The sequence below is a fragment of the Coffea arabica genome, chromosome 3e, assembly GCF_036785885.1.
Source record: "Coffea arabica cultivar ET-39 chromosome 3e, Coffea Arabica ET-39 HiFi, whole genome shotgun sequence".
In the NCBI taxonomy this organism is placed as follows: Eukaryota; Viridiplantae; Streptophyta; class Magnoliopsida; order Gentianales; family Rubiaceae; genus Coffea; species Coffea arabica.
The window spans coordinates 34,271,967-34,294,122 of NC_092315.1; positions in this window are offsets into that span (position 1 = coordinate 34,271,967).

The window sequence follows — 22,156 nt, forward strand, 5'->3', positions numbered from 1 at the left end:
AACTCTTTCAAGATAAAGAACAGATCTTTCTATGGTTAATATTGGCTGTACGGTTGAACAATTGTAGGGTCCAATGAACAATACAGCTGTGTACATTGACCCAATGACTGTCAACAAATATTCATTGTTGTCCCTGAATTGTCAAAAATGAACATAAGGAATTAGCTTTAATAACTCATCCACTGCCTCCAGACATGGGATTTGAGTTGGCCTCATCTGTTCTGACAGTATTGCGCTGGAGAGTAGAGAACATTTGCACCTGGAGGAGGTGCACTAAACTCTTTGACTAGAGCTTTAGTTTGTATGTGCACAACCATACATGTTATTGTATATGTGATAATATACATGGATTCTCCACTATTGGCCTCATCGATACTTTAATAGAAAACTTTGTATTTTTTCTTCTTCGGACAATTTTCAGTTTATGCCACAGCAAATGTAAAATGTTCATGCTTGTTCAGTGGAAATACATCTCATTTGATTGTTGTTCTTTTCTTTGAATTCATTCTCTGCCGAAAGGAATTGGAGATAAAGGTTGTTGTTTTCTTGAATGTTGCATGTTCATCTAAACTTAATTCTGAAACATATTTGTCTTCCTTCTTGAACCAGTTAAGAAATGGAGCTGCTGCCGGAGTTGGATTTGTAATGGTCATAGCAGCCGTAGAATGACAAAACCCTGAGCTGATTTAAAAGCAAGAAAATATGTCTTATGATATTAAGAACTTATTATATATCTTCCAGATTCAGTAATTGTCTTCTCCTTGCCTAAGTTTTAGTAGCAATGTATACTTGAGCTTTTCTTTCTCTTTTTGTTTTTTTTGCTTAAATCACTTTGTTTGCATATTCATGTATTGGAATTTCTTGTAAGATGCAAAACTGAAACATTTATAATAGATACAAGCTACGACTTCCCTTCCCAATTCATATAAGAGAGTAGGCTTTTAATTTTCTAAAATTTAAAAGTTCTTGACTTTAAAAAAATATCAAGGTTTTAACTTGATAAATATTAACTACTTTTTAAGTTAGAATATATAATTAGTTTTTATTCAAAATAATTTAATTAAGAATAAAGGAAACAAGAATAATATATTTTTTTTTGCAATAATAATTGGTTTTTTTTCTTTAAAGCTTTAGTAACAATTAGTTAAATGCAAGAAAAAAATTATTAAAGGCACTAATTGGGTTTTCTGTTGAAGCTTTAGTAACAATTAGCTAAATCTTAAAAAAAAATTATTACATTGAAAAAAGAAAATTTTTATGTAAGCAAATGTTAGATGGAAACAATTCTAATTCTTAATGAATTCTTCTCTCATCCAAACAAAGAATTTGGAATTCCAAATGAACTCTGTATCAATTCTATGCATTTCCCAGACAAAAGAATTCCAATGTTTTGGATTTCCAATTCATAGAATTCTAATTCTATAGAATCCCAATTCAGTAGAACCAAACGCACCCTAAGAGTTTCTCTTTCTCTTGAATCTCTTCTCTCTTCTCAGTTCTCACCTTCTCTCTCAAATCTCCAGCGGCTGACGGAGATGGACAAAATACGAAGAAATTAAGAAGCAAATCAAGCAACAATTTCGCTGTGTTTGTTGAAACAAAGCCTTGACCTGCTGATTGGTGAAGCTTTTCCAGTTTTCGTTGTGCTTGCCGGCTGCACACATGGACGACAGACCTTTATTTCTCTGCTTCTCCCCCAAGCCCTGAGCTCCATGGATTCTGTAAATTCTAGATTCTGCAGCAGCCACTGGTGAAGCCTTGAAGGTAATTAATCCATGTTGCGTGTAGATTTTTTAGCTTTAATTAATGGTACACTGAAGCTACTTGCCTACCAAATTCTAGATTTTTTGTCTCTGGTATAGCACTACCTTAAGGCTCCTTTTGCTTCTTGTAGAACTGAATTTGCCTCTTGAACCTTATTCTGCACCCTTTTGGCCTGAGAATCATCAGAACAACCCAAAACTGCTAATATTCCCCACATGATTTTTAGTGATCTATTGCAGTCCTTTTTTCCCCTTGTTTCTGTTTATTTGTTGAATTTTAGTGAAAAGATAGGTATATAACCAAGATTAGCTGAAAATTAAAACTTGAACTGGCACTATATGTGAGGACTTGCAAATTCCTTATATTTTTCTTAAAAATTTCCATTTATTTGGAAATTATTACTTTATAATAGCCCTACTATCTAATCATCCCACAATAAGAGCAAATGAACATAGAATTAAGCGTTTTTCCTTTGGTTTTTAAATTAGCGCGAATTAGGGTTTTCACGCCTATCCGTAGTGTGATTATCCGGTACAGAATGGGGATCAAATTTGGTGATCAAGAGTGAGTTTAGATGATATTAAGTGTGTGAATAGAGGTGATAATAATAAGTTAGTGAATTATAAGTTAAAACCCTAATATACGCGAATTAAGAAAAAACGGGTTGAACCGACGGGTATCGTTTGTTACCGAGTGAATGTACCACTTGAACACTACTTCATTACCTTAATCTCCTTGCTATTAAGTGATTAATATCAGCCCCAAAATATCCCTTATGGCAGCCGAAACTATTGACTCAAAAAGGAGAGAAAAGAAAAAAAATTGAGATGCAAATTGGTTGTGACAAGTGGCGGTCATCCATGGCTTGATTGACCAACTAATTTCCACCATCTTTATCACTAAAAACTACTCAAAATGCCTTCATTTTGCACCATACCAGCCGAGAGAGAGAGAGAGAGAGAAAGGAACTTCAACTTCATCTTGAATCAAGCCTTGTTTGAGTGAAAACAAGAAACTAAACCGATTAGCTTACAACTTGAGAGCTTGGGAAGCTTAGGGAGCTAAAGTTTGCAAAGGGAAGTGAAGAATAACTCTTGAAAGCTCTTGTCTTGAGGTATAATGGCTGACTAACCTTTCCTTTTCCCTTAATCATGTTTGAGTTGTGTAGTAGCTTGTAATTTTGCTTGTGATGCCTTATTCAAGTGATTTTGATGATTGGGGTGATGAATTTTGAGTTAGAGTTTGATTGATTCACTTATAATTCTTGTTGGTTGATTGGTACTTGGTGTATATAAGTTGGTATATGAGGTGGTAGTGATGGTTTTAAACTAGAAATGGGACTTATACCTTTGATTGTAGCAAATTTCCAGAATTGAAGTTAAGGTATACCCTATTCTGTCCGGTTCTAGTTCAACATGTTAGAAGCCGAATTAGGCTTAGCCTAAAACATGAAAGCTGTATAGAATGATGTTTTACAGTTTCCTACAAAATTTCAACCCAATCTGAGCACTGTAGCTCTTGAAAAGGCAAAACTACCCCTAAGACTGCCCTAGGTAGAGTCCAGCAGACAGTTTTGACATTTCCTCAGGTTGGCTGCATTTTTCACCTTGATCCGTACCAAACTAGTCTATTTCCAAAACATGAACCTTTTAGCCCTATGTTTCAGCTTTCCAACGCAACTGAAAACACCTCAATCGGACTTCGGTAACCTGAGTTATTATCGTTTACGGATAATACGGTTAACTAGTCCGAATGTGAGATTTTGGTTCTGTAATCCGGACTTTTGACCTAGATACACTATGAACCGGACTGAGTAGTCTTCATCAAAGTTGTAGCACTCTGTCTTAGCTTCGAAACGGTATAAATGTCACCCTACTCTGATAAGCGTAGCTTCGGTTGTGTCCGATACGCTAGGTGACATCAAATCTGCCTTTGATTTTAGGCCTTCAACTTCATTTCCGGTCAATTTTTCTAGCTTGATTTGGTAATCATATGACATTGAGCCTATTGAACGGCTATTTATGTTGTGTGTAATGTTGGGACTGATTGAGGAAAATAATGAAGCCATAAATGGCTAGAAAAAGGATAAATACAAAGGGCGTGCTGCCCAAATTTACACCCGAGGACTAGAAAGAGATACTTACGACTTGAGTAAGGCTTGAGAGCGAATACCACGTGAACCATATAGGATATTTGCGTCTTGTTTATCAAGGTCTATAAGTTAGAATTCGGCCGAACCTTGTACCCTTTGGAAAATGGAAATAATGACTAATTGAAATATGTTTTCCTCGTTTTTTCGACTCCAATGAGAGTTTTAAAGTTTTAACCGTTTTCTTACCAAAACTAAACGAGCGAGTATGAATTTTTCGGGATTTGATAAGTATCTTGAATACTACCTAACGAGTTGCATTTACTTAATTTTCTTGAAGCGAAACTCCTATGTTTCGAACTCTAGAAAGGTTTACATTCGTAAATGATATTTTATCGCAAATTTGGACTCCAACCAAGGAGTTGGACCGGAACGTGATTTTTAGAGGCACTAGACTTTTGGTGAGTGTTTCCGAATACCTGATTGAACTGGACACTTATTTTCAATTCTTGACCAAAATGATTTAATGATATGTAATTTGTTGATCGGGCAAGAGTGTACTTTATCGCACTTGCCCTAATATGATATATACTTGTTTATTGTTGCAATTGATTTGATATACTTGTACTTGATTTGTAAGTGTGGAGCGGCAGTATGTACCACACTCAATCCAAGTGGGAGGTGCCTCTCATTCCCGTCACCATACTTTTATTTTAATTCAGTCGATTGGAGTGTTACCTCATCGACTTTTTGGGGATCCCAAATCCCATTGGCTAGTTAATCGAGTCGAGCAGGCAAGGGCTTGGTCGATTAGATAACGAACCATGGGTATCTAGGGTTGTCGAGTGGTGTGTTATCTTCTCGACTAATCGATATACTCAAGTATTACCACCAGTGTTTATTGAGGATTTTGGGCCCAGTAGGGGGTGTGAATGGTGGACGAAGAGTAGTGTAAGTGGTGCTCTACTGGATTGGTTACTTATTTGAAGGTTGACGGAGTGTCAACTATTACTTGATCAAGCTCTGGTGATACAATGGGAATTTGGCTCCTGAGAGCCATCTGTATCCTTATACTTTGGAATTATTATTGCTTATTGGATTATTGTTTCTTCTAAAAAACTTTTACACTCATTCACTTCGAGATTTGCCACTTGAAATATTATTGTTCGCTTTTATGAACTTTTGATGCTCATTAATTTGCTACGTTGATATTCGTACTTTTAACAATGGTCAATTTGTTATTTGAAACCTCACTGGGCTTTTAGCTCATTCCACGCCATTTGTTTTCCTTACAGGGGATACGAGCGAGGCGTGAGACGGGTACAGGCTAGCGTAGTCTAGTTATTTTGAGTTTTGAATTTGTACTCGCGCCATATCTCGACTAGGGTGATTTGTACTCGAATTGTAAACACTTTGAAAACTTTTGGTGTGTAGAAGATTTGTATCTGGATTTGTGCATCGATGTATATTATAGGTTTGAATTGTGATGTTATTTATTGTATATGGATATATGTGTGAGATACGAGTGAGTGAGTCCTGGCGAGAGTTGGGCAGGCGACCCGCTGAACCCTTTGGTACGCCTTAGGGGGAGGTGGGGCCGTCACAGATGGTATCAGAGCTCCTATCGAGCTCGTGCCCGGAGAAGGTTCTCAGACTGTGGGGATTGGCTTACTAAGTGTGAAACACAGATCTATTGTTGAGGATCTTAGATATGTATGCTGGGTAGGAATCTTTAATACGGGTGATTTACTCTTGGGACCAGCCGGCTCGAGTTGTGAATTACCTTATTGTGGATTCTTGTACTTGAATACCCAGGAGTGTTATCATGGACGAATCGAGTAATAATCTGGCTAGGGTTCCTATAGAGGATGATTAGGTTGTAGTATATGTCGAGAAAGTCTCACCGAAGACCGATTTCTTTCTTCTACCCTTGGTTATGCTCCCTTGATGCCTAGTATTTTCAGATATTGCCCTAATTATATTCTACTTTTCCGTCCGTTTTATTTGATCTTCCGTGGTTGGATTGGGAGTTAAGGAACTTAACAGTTATATGGTTAGATTGCCACTTGTGCTCAGTTACTTACTCTTATCCATTGATCTGCCTGGCAGGCTATCATTTGAGTCCCAGTGAATCCGTGAGATGGCATATTTGGATGATATATATAAGGAACTCGAGATTCTCCGAAATGAAATAGAGGTCCAAAAGAGACTAGTCGAGTATTGGGAAGGGCGATGGAAACACGAATATTCGGAGAAAATTGAGCTATTGCATGAGAACACAGAACTGAAAAGGCAATACGAAGGGATTCCTGAAAAGGTTTTATTAATGGCACAAAGTAAAACTTTTACGAAGGATCCGGAAAGAGCCCAAAGGATAGAAATTGTAAGGGCACAAGTGAAGGGCTTCCATGCAAAGAAAAGAGGTGCACCTAGTGAAAATCAAAGTCAAGAACAAGGTGAACGATGTAGGCTACCCTTTAAGGTAGGTCGAGGAGCTAGTGGTGTGAAAATTTTGGGGACATCTAAAGAAGATACTCCGAGAGGAGCCCCAGATGGAGGACAGCGACTGAAAGTTGTCTCACAAGGAGATCAAACCTCAATCCTCCACTTATCTTGTGGCTATTGTGGAAAAATCAACCATACTAAGGAGAGTTGTTGAAAAAGAGGGGGAGAATGCCTGCGATGTGGGAGCACCAAGCATTGGATCGCTAATTGTCCGGTCCTATTACGGGACAAGAAAAGGACCCGACAATCGACCAAGACCAACCCTGGACCGTCGAAGGGGGAAGAGAACGTAGAAGGTACGATCTGTCATTTAACTTAGGGTTTTATAGTCCTGATGGTAAGAAAATTTCGAGGACGAAATTTCTTTAAAGGGGAGAGAGTGTAAGGACTTGCAAATTCCTTATATTTTTCTTAAAAATTCCCTTTTATTTGCAAAATTATTACTTTATAATAGCCCTACTATCTAATCATCCCACAATAAGTGCAAATGAACATAGAATTAAGGGTTTTTCCTTTGGTTTTTAAATTAGCGCGAATTAGAATTTTTACACCTATCCGTAGTATGATTATTCGGTACAGAATGGGGATCAAATTTGGTGATCAAGAGTGAGTTTAGATGATATTAAGTGTGTGAATAGAGGTGATAATAATAAGTTAGTGAATTATAAGTTAAAACCCTAGTATACGCGATTTAAGAAAAAAACGGGTTGAACCGACGTGTATCATTTGTTACCGAGTGAGTGCACCACTTGAACACTACTTTATTACCTTAATTTCCTTGCTATTAAGTGATTAATATCAGCCCCAAAATATCCCTTATGGCAGCCGAAATTATTGACTCAAAAAGGAGAGAAAAGAAAAAAAATTGAGATGCAAATTGGTTGTGACAAGTGGCGGTCATCCATGGCTTGATTGACCAACTAATTTCCACCATTTTTATCACTAAAAACTACTCAAAATGCTCTTCATTTTGCACCATACCAGCCGAGAGAGAGAGAGAGAGAGAAAGGAACTTCAACTTCATCTTGAATCAAGCCTTGTTTGAGTGAAAACAAGAAACTAAACCGATTAGCTTACAACTTGAGAGCTTGGAAAGCTTAGGGAGCTAAAGTTTGCAAAGGGAAGTGAAGGATAACTCTTGAAAGCTCTTGTCTTGAGGTATAATGGCTGACTAACCTTTCCTTTTCCCTTAATCATGTTTGAGTTGTGTAGTAGCTTGTAATTTTGCTTGTGATGCCTTATTCAAGTGGTTTTGATGATTAGGGTGATGAATTTTGAGTTAGAGTTTGATTGATTCACTTATAATTCTTGTTGGTTGAATGGTACTTGGTGTATATAAGTTGGTATATGAGGTGGTAGTGATGGTTTTAAATTAGAAATGGGACTTATACCTTGATTGTAGCAAATTTCCAGAATTGAAGTTAAGGTATACCCTATTCTGCCCGGTTCTAGTTCACCATGTTAGAAGCCGAATTAGGCTTATCCTAAAACATGAAAGTTGTATAGAATGATGTTTTACAGTTGCCTACAAAATTTCAACCCAATCTGAGCACTGTAGCTCTTGAAAAGGCAAAACTACCCCTAAGACTGCCCTAGGTAGAGTCCAGCAGACAGTTTTGACATTTCCTCAGGTTGGCTGCATTTTTCACCTTGATCCGTACCAAACCAGTCTATTTCCAAAACATGAACCTTTTAGCCATATGTTTCAGCTTTCCAACGCAACTGAAAACACCTCAATCGGACTTCGGTAACCTGAGTTATTATCGTTTACGGATAATACGGTTAACTAGTCCGAATGTGAGATTTTGGTTCTGTAATCATCCTAATCATTTTTGTTTCACCAAAAACCACTATTAACCCATTTCTACACTCCATCCTCATGAACATTTCTTCCCATTTTGGTAAAAAATTCATCATTGATAGCCCATGCATATTTCTTGTCTTTGGAAGAAAAACCATCATTTGGCCCAACTCAACACTCCAAGTCAATACATCACTCGGCTCTCTCTGGGAAAGAAAAAAGAAAAAAGACACAAGCTCCACTTTGGCAAAAAAAAAAAGACTCTCTCGGCTCTCTCTCTTGTCTCAACTGAAAAGAAGAAGAAACAAAAAACACTCCCTCTCGGCTCTCCTCTCTCCCAAATTTTGTCCAACACACTCACACACAAAATCAAACACAAAAAAAGGAAAAGGCAGCTATCGGTCAAGGCTTGGAAATTTCATCAAAACTTCAACCGAAAGATTTTCATATTTATTGAGGTATACTTTTAGTTTTTTTTTTTTTTTGGTCATATTAAATCAATGCTTCATTGTTTAGTTTTCTTTCGTTTCTGCTGGCTGCCTTGCATTGTTGTTGTTGTATTGTTAAAAAATTGGGAAATGGCATGAACCAGATTTAGGAAAAGGAAATGTTTCTTGTGAATGCATGTTAATTGTTTGAAAAAATGCCAAAATGAAAAAAAAATATTTTTAGGGGCTGTTTTGCTTTATTTTAGACATTTGTTGTTGTTTTCTTGTCAAACTAAGATTATAGTTGTATTGTAGAAGTTGCAAGGAGTGTTATGGTATAATTTTTGTGATTTTTTGTGAAAGATATGGTGATTTGAAAAATAAAAACTGGACTGATTTCTTGGCAATTTGGCCACTTTTGGGTCATTTTCAGTAAAAACTAAGTTCTAAAATGGAACCTACGCGAAAAATGGAGTGGAGAGGTGCATTTTGAGAAATTGTGGCCGCCGGAGAAGAAGCAGACAAAGAAACGATTGGGGAAGGAAGAAAAGAAAGGAAAGAAAGAAAGAAGAAAAAAGAAAAGAAATTGGGCTAATGTTTTTTTTTTCTGATGGGCCAAGAGTTAGTTTTGGTTGGGTTTTGGGAATGGGTTTTGTTTTATTTTTTTTGGGTTTCGGTTGGGTTAGAAAGTCAGAGCCCATGCATTGTTTTTGTTGGACTTGAGTGATAAAAAGATAGGCTAGCCTGCTCGTTTGGCTTGGACTTTCGGCTGGGCTTAGGCAGTGTTCGACCCAAAGAAATAAAAGGATGGACCGATGGCCTTTCCTTGCCCAAATCAGAAACCGAAATTTTCACTTTAGCCCTTGATCTTTGGAGTAGTTTCAGTTCGGCCCAGAACATCTTAAATTCCTTTCACCAGGTCCTTAAATTAATTGCACTTTAGTCCTTGAATTTTATCTTTCATTTAATTTTGACCTCTAAACTTTGGAAAAATATAATTTTTATCCCCAAAAGTTTTTTTTAAAATTTTTGCAATTCAGTCCCTGGTGAATTTTGACTCTCTTTATTATGATTGTTTCTTTTCTTTAATAGCTAATTATGTTGCTTTTGAGTATGTTCAACTTGTAATTTTTAGATATTCTTAAATTTATTTACGTTTGACATATTGAGGTGAATTTTCATTATTATTATTAGTTTTTCAATTAAATTGGTGTCATGATTCTTTTGTTCATTTTGAGTATAAATAGGGCAATTTGACTCCGTTTAGTCACCACTTCAAAAGGGATGTACCCCATTATTATTATTTCAATGTCAATTACGTGCTATTATGTGCTCCTACGTGTTCCTATGTGTTTACATATTTTTATATGCTTTGTTTATTTGATTTGAATGTTCATTTAAATTTTCTTATACTTGTTTAGTTAATTTTATCATTATTTGAGAGGCATTTAAATACCTCAAAAATGTAATAGATAGGATAATTAGATTTGTTTTATTTTATTTCCCCTTTTAGATTGTAGTTAGGTGCTCCCCGATGTAATAGATAGGTTGTGTGCTTATGTGGCTTATGTGTTACGTGCCTTACTCGCTTTCCTTAGGATTTTTGCATCTAGATATTATGCTTATGTGTTACGTGCTACGTGCTCTTATGTGTTTATTTGTTTTAATTTATGTCTACTTGTCTTATTATGTATTAAAAATGCATGACGTCACCACACTAGTCCAACGCTAGTTGTGGCTTCTCCCTTCGTTTACTTGCTAGTCCAACGCTAGTGAGGATTTTTAGAAATGGGCTAGTCCAACGCTAGACCCTTAGATCGTTCGTGCGTTAGATTCATTTTTGTGTGATATTCATTACATTTTCACGCATATTTTCATTTTTAAGATCTTTTCCCATTTGCATGATATTTCCTATTATATTATCCCCTATCCTCTATATGTGTTAATCATGTCATTTAGAATTGCATTTCATTTAGGACATTGTATAATAAGTTAGCTCATTTGTTTGTGCATATTAGGAGAATTATTTTTCAAACATGGAAAATGGGTGATTATAACTTTTTAGTTTAAATATCCCATTAATCCTTGTATAAGAAAATCATGTCACGAGTTTTTGCCTCCCGTACCCTTTATGTTGCATTTCCTTTTTCTTTGATCACTTGTATATATGTATATAATTTAATTTCTTTTCTTTATTTTTAATTTCATCATTTGCATACTCATGACACCTTCAAGGAATTATTTTGGCCTTCGCAATTAATGCGATTGGTTCAATTAAACCCTTGAATGAACATTTTGTTCCTTTCGATATTTTTATAAATTTAGATTTGCATTCATGTAGAAAACATCCAACGTGATAAAATTAAGGTTTAGATTAGGAAAAATTTGACTAAATCTCGCAACTAGCTTAGACTAGGTTGAAAGGGTGCCTTAGGTTTGATTTAATCGAACCTTTGCCTTCCCTTTCTTCAATCTTGACTCCCGAACCCATTTTCTCTTGTTTTTTTAGAAGATTTGGAGTTGTCAAAAGGGTTTTTATTTTATTTTATTCTTATCAAAAAGTATTTTTGGGGTGACTTGGTACACCCAAACTCAATACCAAGTGGCGACTCCTCTTTTTTCTTAAAAACCCTTTTAGACTAAATTTTGGACCCAAATTGTCGCATTTTTCAAAGTTGCATTCTAGGTCCTATTTTACTTGTTTTAAAATAAAATCACATTTTTTATAAACCACCTTTATTTTTATTTTCATCGCGAAAAATGGGGCGCGACAGCTTGGCGACTCCACTGGGGACGCTAGAGAGTCTAAGCACTTGGTTTAGTTGTCTTTTCTCTTTCTAACCCTTTTATTTATCATATTTGGATGTTTTAGGTTGTATTTTTCTTTTTTAGGATATTTTGCATTTCACACACGCGACCGTCTCTCGATATTCACGTATACGATGATTTGTTATTTACTTTCATTTATTTATGTTTATATACTTGTATCGCGCTTGCATCTTGGGTGGGGGGAATATCACCTTAGAGCCTTCATGCATGTTTTAATTATAATCTCTCCCCTCAAAAGGAAGCACATCATACGTGCATGCATTATTTTTACCCTATTTTTATTCTTTCTCGTGGGCGCCATCCCACATCTCCTTGTAGGATTATAATCGATTTCCTTAGGTAGGCGGATGGTGTGCTCTGCGCCCATAGCGATGCCGAAGGGATCACTCAAGCCACCGACCGAAGGTCTTGGAATTGATGACCCTTAACCTTTTGGTCTGAAGGTTTGGGAGCCTAAAATCTTATCGAGGTTAGATGTATTAGTAAGCCAAACCTCATGCATCCATATTAGAAATTACCTAGGACAGAGTCAACTTTACCCGATTAGTAACACTAGACACGAGGGGAGGGATTCCACTCCTCTTTCTTTGCTTTCTTTATTTTTCATTCTTGTATCATTTATTATCCCAACGTGTTATGTGTTATTTGTTGAACTAATCTCTTCTTGTTTTCTCTTTTTCTGCATACACAAACTTTAGAAATAAGAGTCCTGGCATGGTACTCGTTTAGGATAAGACCGCCTTTTATATCAAACATGTTTAAATTTTAGTTAATTGCATACGCATATGTACTGCACATCATTTTAGGCTTACACGACATACAAAAAGGGTTCATTTAGGTCATGTTTCATTTATGTACTGCATATTTAGTCGCTTTGATAAACTGGCACCATGCATCCACGTTAGAAGGGAACGCCGTTTAGGGAATCTCGCGTTAGGCATAAACCGCCTTGTGTCTCGGATATATAATCCAATGAGACTTGCACGTTTATATTTTTTGTACTATCCAAAGGGGTAGTGCACAAGGTAAGGTAGGATTCGATCCCTTCCGTGTGACGGCATTGAAAATAATGGAACAGTTTTTACGCATTAGAATATGAGCCTTTAATAATCACTTTTTGGCCATTTTATCAGAATTGGAAAAAATCCCTTGCGTAAAGGACATTTAGTTGAAGAAATTCACAAATTCCTCATTGTTGAGATGATAAGTATGTTAAGGTCAAATCTTGATTTCCGAAGGCTCATAGACTAATGAATCATAATGAATTTTTGAAAATTTTCAATGGGTAGACAATTCAATCAATTTTTGGAATAAATCATCAATTTCATTGGACCATTTTATTCATCAAATTCATCCGATCCATTTTTTCCTATTTCTTCACTTTTAGGACTAAGTCAATTTTGAATAAATCATCAATTTCGTTTGATCAATTTACCCTTTTTTAGGGTGATTCGGTCAATTTTGAATAAATTAAATTTCATTCAATTCATGTGACCAGTTTACCTATTTTTAGGGCAATTCGGTCGATTTTGAATAAATCATCAATTTCATTCATTTCATTTTTACATCTAAGATGATTGAGTCGATTTTTTTTATAGATCATTCGATCCTTACAATTTTGCTCGTTTTTAATTTCATCTTCATTCAATTTCATTTTGAATAAATCATCAATTTCATTCTGTTCATTTGGTCAGTGATCAAGTCGATTTTTGAATAAACTGTCAATTCTATCCAATCTATTTGACCAATTTATTCATTTTTAGGCCAATACAATCAATTTTGAATTAATCATCAATTCCATTCAATTCATTATTCATTTAATCAATTTTATTTTTTTTGAATAAATTCTCAATTTCATCCAATCCATTGGATCGGTTTTATCCACTTTCAGGATGATCCAGTCAATTTTTGAACTAACTATCAATTTTATTCAATTCATTTAACCCCTTTATTCTCTTTTAAAGTTTCGATCTATGGTTCACTGAAGAAACTAGTCGAGACATTTCAATCCTCAAAAAAATAAGTTTTTCACACTAAATTGATTTTGATATCATTTTATGTGTCAATCAAAGCAATCAATCCATTCGGACTTTGTCCTCATTTTGTTAGGACAAAATTGTCTTTTGTCACTACAATTATCTAATTTTTTCAAAATTTGTCTTTTAATTGAATCTCAATAAGTCAATCGGATCCGTCAGGTATTGTATGGTGCCTATCCCAGAGGATTGCATTTTTCATGCTAGGCCAACCCTTGGCATAAAAGGGCTCCCCCATAGGACATGCATACCGATTTTACAGTTTTGCTTACTAACTCTGGGTATTTTTCTTTTCTTTTTCCCCCTCCCCTACATTTATAAAAGTTATTTCAACAAGGTAAAAATATTTTTCCTATATTTGATAATATTTTTGGTCTGATAAATTTTGAAAATTACAAGTGTTACTTGATTTTGGACAAATCCTACAATATAAAAAAAATGAATGAAAAATCCATTTGGAAGTGCTAGTGTAAAGCATCTCAAAAATCTCTTGATTCATTGTTTCTAATACATTTTGTCTCAAAAGATAGAAAGAGAAAGTGTATATATTTGAAAGTGTATTCTTTAGAGATTTTTATTTTCTCACATGTATTATATTTGGAAAAAATTTTTGAATAATAAAGTTGTTATTTAGACAATTATTGTTTTGTATATATTTATTCTTTATTTTCTCATTGGAAGATTTCATGATAGATTTTAAGAAATAAGGTTAAATTGAAATTTTTCGACCTCTTGTTTGAAAATTCATGAGTGTATGACCAATTCCTAACATTCTTTGCTTACACTAGATTTGTGGTCTAAACTACTCAATGAGAGTAATCGAAAATAAAAGGGGTCATTCAAATTTAATAGCTTGTCATAAAATATCAACCCCGACACTTTTCTTTTTCATTTTTTGTCCACTTCTATTGAACCTCCAAAGTCAGTCGCCTTGTTTGACTAGCTTCAAAGTGAGACAATTTTTACTATGAAAATATCCAATGTGTCTAACCAAATTCAATCCACATCTGAGTGAAAGCAAAAATGTAGATTATTCCTTATTTGTTTTGAAAATTTGGAATGATACTTTAGGCTTTCGTTTCTCTATCTATACAGATTCTATCATTTGTTTTCCCATTTGAGCCTTTAAAAATAGAATTTCGTTTCAAATAAAAGCCTCAATGATCATGACCATCCATGGAAAAATTTGCAAATGTCAAAAGGAAATGGATTTTTCCAACAGACTATTCTTTACTTTGGTTGTCATGAGAAATAAGAATGATACTTTGGCCATCGTTTCTACTATCTAAACATTTTTTTTTAATCCTTTGCATCCTTATTTGAGCCTAAATTGCTGGTTCGTTTCAAAAGCACTTATGATCGCACCCCACACCGGGGGAAGGAGATTTGAGAATTGAAAAAATGGCAAAGATGCTCAAAATTTTTGAAAGGGACATCAAATAAAGAAAAAGAGTGAAAAAAAAAAGAAAAAATTACAAGTTGGGGGAATTTGAATCTACCACTGATATTTTAATCTTCAATTTTGGAAAGATAGAGGGGCGTTCTATACTCTAAAAATTAGGGAGTTTTCAATTCTATCATTGACATTTGGGATCTCAGTATTGGTAAAAAAAAAAAAAAAAAGGAAAGGAAGGAAGGAAAAGAGAGAAATGAAAAAAAAATGAAATGAAAAATGAAAAATGAAAAGACAAGAAAAATGCAAAGACATCCAATGCTGAATTCCCTCTAGTGATGAATAAAAAGAGAGAGTCAAAATGGGGTCCTGAGTTTTAAGTCCAAAACTCGGGCAATTTTTGGGAAGGAATGCGATCTTAAGTGCGTTGTCCTTGAAAATTTTATTTCTTTTAGCTATCGCTGTCAAGCCACGTTACAAGCTTATAAAGTCCATTTGTTGACTTATCTTTCATGACAATTTGAAGTGAAAATCTTGCCTCTAAGGAATCTACCAATCACTCATGATCATAAGGCCATAACCTGTTTTCATATGTTTACCTATCGTTTCTACCCATATATTACAAGCCTATACAGCTTATATGTTGACTGAGTTTTCTCAAAAAATAAGTGTGATAAGCTATTTGCTTTCACCAAGATGTGATATTGAATGTGTTGGATACAATTTGAAAAAAAAAAAAAAAAGACAGATCCTGACATACCATCTCCTTGAGTCACCTCAAAATCATGAATAATACCCATTTGTTTGGTCCTAAAAGATGAGCCAACAAGAAGGGGACCGTTTTCCCTCAACACCGATCCCAAAATGAGGAAGAGATCTTTTGCAATTTGGTCTTGTTTTGAGAGATTTATCATGGAGTCTTCTACGTGACATTTAAAGTTTCTTATGGAAAAATGCATTTTTCATTTGTACATCAACTCACATTACATGTTAGTTTTCTAAATTTTGAAAAGAAAAAAAAAACAGTTTTCTGATTTTGTCCAAATAAACGGAGAATCACTAGAATAAAATTTTATAATAGACCCAAACTGGGGTAATTTTCTTTTGTGATATATTTGTGAGATTTCACCAAATAAGTTCAAATTGAGGTAAAATTTTATAATACAATTGTAGGGTATGTCCAAGGTCAAGTATATGTTTTTCAAATCTTGATAAGTCAACACTTTGCATGAACCTTAATTGTTATATCATTGCTCAAAAAAAAAAGAAAAACAAAAAAAAAGAATTTTGAAAAATTCAAGTGCTTTGAAAAGTCCCTCTTGTGCAGGTGTTTATGATTAAGATCGAGAAAAAGACGCAAGTCAAAATCTTGCAAATTTGAAAGGTGATCACGAATGAAAAAAGGGGGGCGATAATACTACATTGCAAAGTGGAGGATCGGCTATTCGTTCAAAAGAAGTACATACTTCGGCATCCAACTTAAAAAAAAAAAGGAGAAAAGAAAAAAGGGGAATGAAAAAAAAAGAAAAAAAAAGAGAAAAAGAGAAAAAAAAAAAAGAAGAGAAAAGAAAAAGAGGGAGTGAAAAGAAAAAAAAGGAAAAGACAAGAGTTTTTCATTTAATTTTGCAAATTTTGCAATTGAACTCTGGGGGCATTTCACTTGGACATTACATTTCTAAGTTGAGGCAACACCTTACCCTCTTATGCTTCGAAATGGAAGTGGTAATACATACCAAAATCGAGATCCCGTCTTTGCGCATCTGGACGAAGGCTCAAGTAGAATAAATCAAATGGATTAAGGAGCACAATGAGTTGCTGTCTCTAATTGATGAAAAAGAGGTTGAATGTTTGTCATGGACAGTGCTATCATCAAAGGATGGTTCGTTAGTTATGACAAGAAAGACAAATCTCGCTTATTTGAAGTGAGGGATAAGGTTTTGAAATAAATTCTTCCGATTCAAGAGGAGGTTAAAGAAAAGTTTGCTCCAACTTGGCAAGGGCCATTTATTGTTCAAAGAGTGCTATCCGGAGGAACGTCCATTCTTACAGAACTGGATGGACAGGTCTTTTCTCTGCCAATCAATTCAGACATGTGTAATGAATTTTTTATTTGATTATGTGATTTTTCTTTTTGAAATACCATTTATGGCGGATCAAAGGCGAGCCTTCTTCTTTTCTCTTTGAACATCTTACCCCTAGTTTTCCCCATTGAACCTCTAGAATAATTTAACCCTTCATTTGATAGCCCTCCTAAAGATTGCAAACCCTATGCTGGGGTAAATTTTTATCTCCTATTTGTCATGAAAAAAAAAGATAAAAGATAAAAAAAAAAGTCAAAAGCCAAACTGAGGCAATTTTTTTCGGTTTTAATACCCTCATACTGGGGCAAATATTGATAGAATGCGGTCTTAGGGTTTTTGAAACCTCTTTGAAGATTTTGCTTTGAAGCCTTAACACTTTTTCTACACCCCACATGACCCCATCATAAAAATCATAAAGTCTCGACCTCCGCTTTAGTGGTATTTCTAATAAAAATCACTTAATCAAATGGCAAATGATGTCAATACACCTTCACCATTTTTACATGGAAAAGGTTGTCGCGCTGATGCCATCCTTTCTTTAAATACATTTCTGAGTTGATAAAGGTCGTTGATAAGATTTTTTCATTTGGTGAAAATTCGAAAAGGCGTCTTTTCCAAAAAATGATGAATGAATGGAAAAATGAAAAAAAAAAACAAAAAATGAGACAAAAAAAAAGCAAAAAAAAAAAAAAGAAAAACAATAGAAAATGAAAGCTAAAGAAAAAGAAAAAGAGGGTTGACCTTGGTGAAAATCTGAAATGCTAAGGTCATCAATGTAAGGTTTTGGAACACAAGAGAATCACGAACGAAGAGCAGAGTGTTGAAACTTGAAACGGGCAGTCCTTCAAATCTGGTTATTAGAAAGAGTTGATTTGTGATACAAAGGGAAGTATGACTGATTGATGCTAGAAAATTGAGAAGATTCAACACAAGTTGCAGCACAACTCTTGGGGAGCGGTTTTGACATCAAAAGATTATGTTTGCATGGTTCTCAAGGCCAAAGGAATCACAAGGGATCACATGCGTGGTGGCATTATGTGATCACTTTTTCTGCCTTTTCGAAAGCATGAAAATTGCGGTCGTTGTTAAACATGATTTACGCTGGAGCAAATAGCAAAAGGAGTGAGCTCCAATTTTGGTAATGCATTCTAAATCGGTTTTGTGAAAGAAAAAAGTAAAAAAAAAAAAAAGAAAAAGAAAAAGAAAAAGAGTCTTTTAAAATCGAGATGATAGTGACATATGTATGTACCTCTCGAATCTCTTGAAGGGAGAACTGTCATTGGTATTCTTCTAGTTTTAAAATTCGTCACTTTGGACTTTTTCAAAAACAAAAACAAAAACAAAACAAAAAAACAAAAAAACAAAAACAAAAAAAAAATGTGTGTTTTTTTCATTTCTTCTAAAGTTTAAAAAAAAAAAAAAGAGAGAGATTGCAAATCCACCAACTTGAGCAACGTGCATTTTAATCTTTCAGTTTGATAGTATTGGACTTGCGTTTTCATTTCTTCCAGTATTTCATTAGGCCTGGGTCTATCCCACCAATCTGTTATTTCAAAAAAAAAAATCAAAAAGATTAGAAAATCAAATTTAATTTCTTGTTGGAGTGTAATCGCGTCCCTCCGCGCATCTTTTTCTAAAAAACCAATTTAATTTTCGGTTGGTGAGTTTCAGCGTCCACCGCGCACCCTTCTATCTCCCCTTCTTGACAATTTAATTTCCTGTTGGAGCGTAATCGCGTCCCTCCGCGCATCTTTTTCTAAAAGACAAATTTAATTTTCTGTTAGTGAGTCTCAGCGTCCACCGCGCACCCTTCCATCTCCCCTTCTTGACAATTTAATTTCCTGTTGGAGCGTAATCGCGTCCCTCCGCGCATCTTTTTCTAAAAGACAAATTTAATTTTCTGTTGGTGAGTCTCAGCGTCCACCGCACACCCTTCTACCTCCCCTTCTTGACAATTTAAATTTCTGTTGGTGAGTCTCAGCGTCAATTTAATTTCCTGTTGGTGAGTCTCAGCGTCCACCGCGCACCCTTCTATCCCCATTCTTGACAAATTTAATTTCCTGTTGGAACGTAATCGCGTCCCTCCGCGCATCAATTTAATTTCCTGTTGGTGAGTCTCAGCGTCCACCGCGCACCCTTCTACCTCCCATTCTTGACAAATTTAAATTCCTGTTAGAGCGTAATCGCGTCCCTCCGCGCATCAATTTAATTTCCTGTTGGTGAGTCTCAGCGTACACTGCGCACCCTTCTATCCCCCTTCTTGGATCGTAATCGCGTCCCTCCGCGCATCTTTTTCTAGTTATGACAAGTTACTTTTCTTGATTGTTTTGACTAATAATTGTGCTTTCTCGTTCATTTTGTGTTTCATGTTTAGAAGTTCTGAGAGCTCAGACTTCTTTGACTTTGCAAAGATCACAGATGGTCAATGCACTTGTTTCATTGTGATTCACTTAATTCGAACTACGTTTGACCTGATTCTCATGGCGGGATACGTAGGCAACTCTACATGAGTTCGGTCACATTTTCTGCAATGTTATTGCATCATTTTGTCCAATAATTTCAACCAAGTGTTGGCTTGCTTATTTTAGCTCAGGTGCAGCTAGAAGAGACAGGTAAGCAATTTGGTGTCTACGTCTTTGTCTTGAGTTTCTTTGAAACTCTAGACAAAGAGAGGCAAGCTGTAGACACCAAATTTTTGTCAATTTTCAATGTTTTCTTGAATTTTTTCTATTTAATGAATTATTTATTTTCTTGCATTTTAAGGTGCATTTTTCTCATTTTTTGCAGGTTTGTTTAAAAAAAAAGAAAAGAAAGAAAAAACAAAACACAAAAACTAAAAAAAAAAAAAGAGGAAAATTAAGAAAATAAAAATCATCCTAATCATTTTTCTTTCACCAAAAACCACTATTCACCCATTTCTACACTCCATCCTCATGAACATTTCTTCCCATTTTGGTAAAAAATTCATCATTGATAGCCCATGCATATTTCTTGTCTTTGGAAGAAAAACCATCATTTGGCCCAACTCAACACTCCAAGTCAATACATCACTCGGCTCTATCTGGGAAAGAAAAAAGAAAAAAGACACAAGCTCCACTTTGGCAAAAAAAAAAAGACTCTCTCGGCTCTCTCTCTTGTCTCAACCGAAAAGAAGAAGAAAAAAAAAGAAACAAAAAACACTCCCTCTCGGCTCTCCTCTCTCCCAAATTTTGTCCAACACACTCACACACAAAATCAAACACAAAAAAAGGAAAAGGCAGCTATCGGTCAAGGCTTGGAAATTTCATCAAAACTTCAACCGAAAGATTTTCATATTTATTGAGGTATACTTTTAGTTTTTTTTTTTTTTTTGGTCATATTAAATCAATGCTTCATTGTTTAGTTTTCTTTCGTTTCTGCTGGCTGCCTTGCATTGTTGTTGTTGTATTGTTAAAAAATTGGGAAATGGCATGAACCAGATTTAGGAAAAGGAAATGTTTCTTGTGAATGCATGTTAATTGTTTGAAAAAATGCCAAAATGAAAAAAAAAATATTTTTAGGGGCTGTTTTGCTTTATTTTAGACATTTGTTGTTGTTTTCTTGTCAAACTAAGATTATAGTTGTATTGTAGAAGTTGCAAGGAGTGTTATGGTATAATTTTTGTGATTTTTGGTGAAAGATATGGTGATTTGAAAAATAAAAACTGGACTGATTTCTTGGCAATTTGGCCACTTTTGGGTCATTTTCTGTAAAAACTAAGTTCAAAAATGGAACCTACGCGAAAAATGGAATGGGGAGGTGCATTTTGAGAAATTTTGGCGACCGGAGAAGTCGCCGGCGACCGCCGCCGGAGGCGGTGGCGGCAGTGGCGCCACCGGCGGCCACCATGGCCGCCAGCTGAAGCTTCTTCAGCTGGCCGAAGAAGCAGAGAAAGAAACGATTGGGGAAGGAAGAAAAGAAAGGAAAGAAAGAAAGAAGAAAAAAGAAAAGAAATTGGGCTAATGTTTTTTTTTTCTGATGGGCCAAGAGTTAGTTTTGGTTGGGTTTTGGGAATGGGTTTTGTTTTATTTTTTTTGGGTTTCGGTTGGGTTCGAAGGTCAGAGCCCATGTATTGTTTTTGTTGGGCTTGAGTGATAAAAAGATGGGCTAGCCTGCTCGTTTGGCTTGGACTTTCGGCTGGGCTTAGGCATTTTTCGACCCAAAGAAATAAAATGATAGCCCGATGGCCTTTCCTTGCCCAAATCAGAAACCGAAATTTGCACTTTAGCCCTTGATCTTTGGAGTAGTTTAACTTCGGCCCAGAACATTTTAAATTCCTTTCACCAAGGTCCTTAAATTAATTTGACTTTAGTCCTTGAATTTTATCTTTCATTTAATTTTTACCTCTAAACTTTGGAAAAATATAATTTTTGTCCCCAAAAGTTTTTTTTAAAAATTTTGCAATTCAGTCCCTGGTGAATTTTGACTCTCTTTATTATGATTGTTTCTTTTCTTTAATAGCTAATTATGTTGCTTTTGAGTATGTTCAACTTGTAATTTTTAGATATTCTTAAATTTATTTACGTTTGACATATTGAGGTGAATTTTCATTGTTATTATTAGTTTTTCAATTAAATTGGTGTCATGATTCTTTTGTTCATTTTGAGTATAAATAGGGCAATTTGACTCCGTTTAGTCACCACTTCAAAAGGGATGTACCCCATTATTATTATTTCAATGTCAATTACGTGCTATTATGTGCTCCTACGTGTTCCTATGTGTTTACATATTTTTATATGCTTTGTTTATTTGATTTGAATGTTCATTTAAATTTTCTTATACTTGTTTAGTTAATTTTATCATTATTTGAGAGGCATTTAAATACCTCAAAAATGTAATAGATAGGATAATTAGATTTGTTTTATTTTATTTCCCCTTTTAGATTGTAGTTAGGTGCTCCCCGATGTAATAGATAGGTTGTGTGCTTATGTGGCTTATGTGTTACGTGCCTTACTCGCTTTCCTTAGGATTTTTGCATCTAGATATTATGCTTATGTGTTACGTGCTACGTGCTCTTATGTGTTTATTTGTTTTAATTTATGTCTACTTGTCTTATTATGTATTAAAAATGCATGACGTCACCACACTAGTCCAACGCTAGTTGTGGCTTCTCCCTTCGTTTACTTGCTAGTCCAACGCTAGTGAGGATTTTTAGAAATGGGCTAGTCCAACGCTAGACCCTTAGATCGTTCGTGCGTTAGATTCATTTTTG